Raw genomic sequence first — 7,238 nt, forward strand, 5'->3', positions numbered from 1 at the left:
TTTATAACTGGAAGTTTGTACTTCTTAATCCCTTTCATCTGTTTCGCCCATTTCCCCACTGCCTTCCCCTCTGGTAACCATCAGTTTGTTCTCAGCATTTATGAGTCTTTCTGCTTTTTGTTGGTTCATTGGTTTGTTGGTTTGTTTTGTTTTTTAGATTCCACATATAACTGCAATCATATGGTATTTGTCTTTCTCTGTCTGACTGATTTCACTTGGCATAATACCCTCTAGGTCTATCCATGTTGTTGTGAATGGCAAGATTTAATTCTTTTTTATGGCTGAGAAATATATATATATCTCATATCTTCTTTATGCACTCATCTAGTGGTGGCTACTTAGGTTACTTCTATAGCACAGCAATAAACACAGGGGTGCATATATCTTTTTCAATTAGTGTTTCCGCTTTTTTGTGGGTAAATACTCAGAAGTGGAATTACTTAATCATACAGTATTTATATTTTTAATTTTTTGAGGAACCTCCATACTGTTTTCCACCATGGCTACACCAGTTTACATTCCCACCAATAGTCACAAGGGCTCTCTTCTCTCCACATCCTCTCTGACACTTGTTTTCTCTTATCTTTTTGATAGTAGCCATTCTGACAGGTGTGAGGTGACACGTTAACAATATTAATTCACAGATATCCTAAAGTTAGTCGATGAATCTCCTTCATGGATAGCCCAGGTTCTTTTCAAAAGGCTGCTTCTGTGCTGGGTCTCGGAGTGCTATAGTATGCTGGCCCTTTAAGAGTCTCAATTCCCTATAGCCCTCTGGCTCTCCCAAAATTAAGCCCCCTAGTTTTCAAAAGCTCCTAGAGTTATGCCCTGATAGTGAACTCATGGGAGGAAGTGAACTCAGTTCCTCCTACACTGCCATCTCAACCACTCCCCTGTCTTGTTTTCTTGATTAACAGCCATCCTGGCATGTGTCAGGTAATGTCTCATGGAGGCACTGATTTGCATTTCCCTGATGATTAATGAGATCGAGCACTTCACATCCTTGTTGGCCATTTATATCCTCTTTGAGAAATACCTGTTCAAATTTCAAATCCTTAGCCTATTTTTTTTTAAGCAGGTTATTATTTTTTTTGTCTATTGAGCTGCAGTTCTTTATGTGCTTTGGAGAGTAACCTCTTATCAGTCATATGGTTTGAAACTATTTATTTCCAGCAGTCAAGTTATCTTTTATCACTAATGCTGATTAATTTAAAAACACACCTGGAAACATGCCCTAAATAAAATGAAAACTCATTTTAGAAATTCGTTAGGCCAGATGATGAGTGAAATTGAGATAAGAGGCAGAGGCTCAAGGCAATGAACTATTTTCAAGGACTGGAGGGCCATAAACACTTTGGGGTTGAGTCAAGGCCTCCGAGATCCATGTGGAGAACAAATCCTGAGAGCAACCCAAAGTTGCTGCCTGTCCTGGAACTACTCACCAGTGTATCTGAGTAATTGTAGCCACAGCTGGAATACATGTAAATATGTTCCAGTCTCAGACGCATTAATAACAGAGAGAAACCAACATCTGTGTGCTCGTGATGGGTTTTATGACTCTGAAGGCCTCCTGAAAGGCAGACTCACCCATCCTGTACCATTCTGTATGTTGCCCTTTCATTCCATTAGTTGTTTCTTTTGCTGCGCAGAAGTTTTTTAGCTTGATATAGTCCCATCTGTCTGTTTTTGCTTTTGTTGCCTGTACTTTAAAATTTTTTTAATGTTTACTTATTTTTGAGAGAGAGGGAGAGAGACGTGGGTGGGGAGGGTCAGAGAGAGAGGGAGACACAGAATCCGAAGCAGGCTCCAAGCTCCAGCTGTCAGCACAGAGCCCAACGTGGGGCTTGAACTCATGAACCATGAGGACATGAGCTGAGCCAAAGTCAGATGCTTAACTGACTGAGCCACCCAAGCACCCTTTGTTGCCTGTACTTTTGTTGTCACAGCCATGAAATAATTGCAAAGACCAAACTCATGAAACTTTTTGTTTGTGTTTTTAGAGTTTTATAAATTTTATAAACATTTTATGGTTTCAGGTTTTATACATAAATCTTTTGTCTACTTCTTAAATTTATTATTTCTTTGAGACATTTTTTATTTTTTATTTTATTTTTTGGAGAGAGAAAGAGGGTACAAGTAAGTGAGGCCAGAGAGAGAGAGGGAGGGAGAGAGAAAGAGAGAGAGAAAGAAGCGGGGCTCACCCAGGGTTTGTGCTTTTACCTGAAACGGGGCTGGAGCTCATCCAAAGTGGAACATGAGCTCACCTGATGTGGGACTGGAACTCACCAACTGTGAGATCATGAGCTGCTAAGCTGAAGTCAGATGCGCAACAACTGAGCCACCCAATCTTTATTTTGAGTTGATTTGTCTGATGGTATATAGATGGTAGATAGAAGGGTCCAGTTTCATGCTTTTGAATATGGGTATCTACTTTTCCCAACATTTATTCAAGAGATGAACCTATCTCCATTGTGTGCTCTTGGCAGTCCTATAAATATCAGTTCACCGTATATGTGTGGATTTTATTTCTGAGTTCTCTAAACTCTTCCGTTGGTCATTATACCCGTTCCACACAGTTTTGATTACTGTAGCTTTGCACTGTATTATGAAATCACGAAGTGTCATGCCTCCAGCTTCATTCTTTTTTCTCAAGATTGATTTAACTATTTATGATTTTTATGTCCCATATCAATTATAGAATTGTGTTTTTTTTTAAATTTCTGTCAAACACATGCAGTGGGAGTTTTGACAGGGATTGCATAAAAACCCAACACTATTCTTTAAGGACCTAGAAAAAGAACAAAAAAATTGATCTCAAACTACCAGAAGGAATAACAAAGATTAGAGCACAAATACATGAAATCGAAACAACAACAAAAAAAGAAAAATAATAGAAAAAATTAACAGAACTAAGAGTTGGTCATTTGAAAGGGTAAACAAAATTGGTAAACCATTAGGTAAACTAAGAAAAAAAGGGCGAAGGCTCAAATAAATAAAATCAGAAATGAAAGAAGAGACTAAAGCCACATAAATAAAAAGGATCATAAAAGACTACTATGAACACTTACAAATTTACAACCTGGGTACCTGGAAGAAATGGATAAATTCCCAGAAAAATATAACCTACCATGATTAAACCTTGAAGAAGTAGAAAAGTCTGAATAGACCTATAACTAGTAAGGAGAGTAAATCAGAAATCAAAAATTTTCAACTGAGAAAAATCCAGGATGACATGGTTTCACTAGTGAATTCTATCAACCTTTAAACAAGAATTGGGGTGCCTGGGTGGCTCAGTCAGTTGAGCGTCCAACTTTGGCGTAGGTCATGATCTCACGGTTCATGTATTCAAGCCCCGTGTCAGGCTCTGTGCTGACAGCTCAGAGCCTGGTACCTGTTTCAGATTCTGTGTCTCCCTCTCTCTCTGCCCCTCCCCCATTCGTGCTCTGTGTGTGTCTCAAAAATAAGTAAAATATTAAAAAAGAGTTTTAACAAGAGTTAATGCCAATGCTTCTCAAACTCCTTTAAACAATTGAAGGGGAGGGAACACTTCCAAACTCATTTTTTGAAACCAAGATTACCTTGATACCAAAGCCAAAGACATCACAAGAAAACAGAAATAAAAACACAGCTACCAGCCAATATTCCTACAAATATAGATGCAAAAATCTTCAACAACATACTAGCAAACTGAATCCAGTAGCATATTCAAAGGCACACGCACCATGACCAAGTGGGATTTATCTCTGGGATGCAAAGATAATTCAACATCTGAAAGTTAATTAGTACAATACACCATATTAATTCAATAAAGGCTAAAAATCACATCATCATCTCAATACCTGTAGGAAAAGCATTTGGAAAAAATTCAATGTACTTTCATGATAAAAATTTTGAACAAAGTAGGAATAGAAGGAATATGTATCTCAACATATTAAATGTCATATATGAAAAACCCATAGCTAACAACACCTCCAACAGTGAAACACTGAAAGGTTGCCCTCTATGATCAAGAACAAAGCATGAGTGCTCACTTTTGCCACTTCTATTTAACATAGCACTGGAAATACTGGAAGTTTTAGTTCAGTAATTAGTCAAGAAGAAAAAAAAACATAGAAATCAGTAAGGAAGAAGTAAAACTGTCCTTGTTTGAAGATGCCATGATCTTCTATATACAAAATCCCAGACTCCATAAAAAACGTAGAACAAATAAATGAATCCACTGAAGTCAGAGTATAAAAAATCAACATACAAAAATCAATTGTGTTTCTACACACACAATGAACTGCCTGTAGAGGAAATTAGAAGAAACAATTCCATTTACAGTAACACCAAAAGAAATAAAATACTTAGGAATAAAACTAACAAAGGAGGTGAAAGACTGGCATACTGACAACTATAAAACAAAAATGAGGGGTGCCTGGCTAGCTCAGTCAAAAGAGCATGTGACTTTTGATGTCATGAGTTCGAGACCCACGTTGGGTGCAGAGATTACTAAAAATAAATTAATTAAAAATATTAACTAACGAAATTAGAGAAAACACAGCAAATGGGACAACATCCCAAATTCATGTATTGAAGACTTAATATTGTTAAAGTGTCAGTTATTACATTTTTGTGACCAATTTGTCACTTTCAGAATTTTGTCCATTTTGTGTTTTCAAATTGATAAGGATGTTCCTAATATTGTCGTACTTTTTCTATTTGTTTTATCAGTGCTAGTTCTCATTTTTCATTTTATATTATTTCTTTTTATTTTGAACTGTCTTAGCAATTTTTGCCACAGATTTGTTCATTTAATTTCTAGACAAAAACCCTTTTATGTTCATTCAACTTTGTTCCTTCTAATTGATTTTTGCCTTTAGTTTTATCAGCAGGCTCCAGTCTCAGTGCGGAGCCCAACATAGGACTTGATCCCACGGCCCTAGGATCATGACCTGAGCTAAAATCAAGAGTCAGATTGCTCAGCTGACACTGACTGAGTCACCCAGATGCCCCTGTCCTAGAATTTTAAATGTCATTTTCCTCTTTTTTTGCAAAATGTTAATTTTATGTAAGCACATTTTTTCTTCTCCAAAGAAGTTTGAAAGCAATAAATATACTTCGTAATGGCGGGGATTTTTTCCCCCTGATTCACTCTTTCGTGTTCTAAGTTTCTATCTTTTGCATTTTTAACCTAGTTGTACATGTTGTAGTTAGTGACATATATAATAGGACATTTTTTCCATTTTATCCTTAAATTTATATTTCATTTCAGTGATATTCTTCTTTTTTTCTCCCATAGTATCTGTCATTGGGTTAAATATTCTTTTGTTACCTTCAGTTATATTTTATGCTTAGTCTACTGATGTTCTCTCCTAACTTACTAAGGACAATGCTTATATTTATTTTATAATATCAGTTCTTAAACATGTACAATTTGCCATAATTCTCACCTACCTCCCATGATCTCCTTTCCTCCTTCTATGTAGGTTTGAATTATTCAATTATTTTATATAGGGAAATATGTTTGGGGGCAATTATAAATTTTGATGAATTATTTATCTTGTCTATGTATCTTTCTATGTTGCATCCTTCTGGGTTCATGTTCCTTTTTATCTAAAATACTTCTTTTGAAAGTGTTCTCAAGGAGAGTTTTGATGGAATAAATTTTATGAGAATTATATAAATGTATATAAAGCTTTACAAAAACCTTTTTTTATCCTAAAACTTTATAACATTTTGTTCACAGAATATAGAAGAGAGTCTTCCCATAGATTTTAGAAATTTAGGTCCAGCAAAATATCTGCATACTTGAGAAAAAAACAATAAAGAAAAATTAAAAATAAAGTGATAGGAAAAGATATAGCTGGCAAAAAAAAAATCTAACAGAATGGTATATGTACGTCCACAAAAAGTCATTTATAAGCGTATTTATAGCACCACTATTAAAAATAACCCTAACCTGGAAATAAATGTCCATTAACGGTAGCATAGAGAAATAAATGTGGTATATAGTATTTACAGAATGGACAGTCTATAGCAGAGAGAATGAATGAACCCCAACTATATGCAATAACAAGAAAAACTTCTTCAAACCTACTGTTGAGTGAAAGAACCCAGGCAAAATGAGGACATAGTCTTTGATACCATTTATAGGAAGTTCACCAGCAAGTAGGCTTCCTCTAAGAGGTTAAAAGTAGAAGAGATGGAGGGTAGTAGTGACAGCTCTGGAGAGCTGGTAATATACAGTTTTTGAACTGCTTCTGGCTATGTAAGTATGTTTACTCTATGACACTTCAAGTTGTATACTTGTGACGTTTTCACAAGTTTTCTCTACAAATGATACATTTTATGAAAAAAAAATTTTAAATATACTTCTGTAGCAGTGTTCATCCAAAGCGGAATTCAAAGTTGTTTTTCCTTAGGAGCGCCTGCATGGCTCAGTCGGTTAAGTGTTGACTCTTGATATTGGCTCAGGTCATGATCTCAGGGTCGTGAGTTCAAGCCCCACATTGGGCTGGGCGCTGACAGCGGGAAGCCTGCCTGGGATTCTGTCTCTCCCGCTCCCCTCCCCTACTCGTTCTCTCTTTTTCACTCTCAAAATTAAAAAAAAGAAAGAAAGAAAGAAAAGTTATTTTTCTCTAATATGAACATTATCTCATTGACTTCTTGCATTTGGCACTGCCTTCTGACATTTAACATCACTTTGATCCTTTTTCTTTTATGTGTCTCTCTTCAGTTTTGAAGTTTTTAGCTCTCTCTCCTTGATTTTCTCAATCTCATGTCACCACTATATATATATATATATATATATATATATATATATATATATATATATATATATCAGCTCTCTCCTTTGGCAGTCCATGAGTCGTTTAATCCTTTCGAAATGTGTACTTCATGTACCTGTTTGGAAAAATCCAGTCATTATAGTATTACTTACAGCCCTCAGATTTACAGCCACAATGGATCCTTAAGTAAAAGCTTTTTCCTAGCGTCTTGTCAAAGGATGGTCCTAGGAAAACAGAAGGACTTCAGAAGGTGAACAGTTCATTGATTTCTCTCTCTCCTTCTCTCTCCCTAAGAGCCAAGAACTCTGGAACTTGGTAAAATAAGAAGACTTCTCATCATCAATTCAAGTGGAAAAAAAAAAGTCACATCATGAAAGAAGAGATCATTACAGAATTCGGTGCTTGAATGTATTATTTGATACTGGATAAATTGATTGCCTGAATATATAATTTGATTTTGGATAAAAA

General features: G+C 35.8%; 1 protein-coding gene across 1 annotated transcript in view; it reads left to right on the forward strand.

The window, feature by feature from the left end:
* Positions 1 to 7,238, forward strand: part of LOC120244041 (OX-2 membrane glycoprotein-like) — a 31,015-nt gene that overhangs the window by 23,018 nt on the left and 759 nt on the right. The gene's annotated exons all lie outside the window — the stretch shown is intronic.

The sequence above is a fragment of the Hyaena hyaena genome, unplaced genomic scaffold (genome assembly GCF_003009895.1).
Source record: "Hyaena hyaena isolate Hyena2069 unplaced genomic scaffold, ASM300989v1 scaffold_366, whole genome shotgun sequence".
NCBI classification, from domain to species: domain Eukaryota; kingdom Metazoa; phylum Chordata; class Mammalia; order Carnivora; family Hyaenidae; genus Hyaena; species Hyaena hyaena.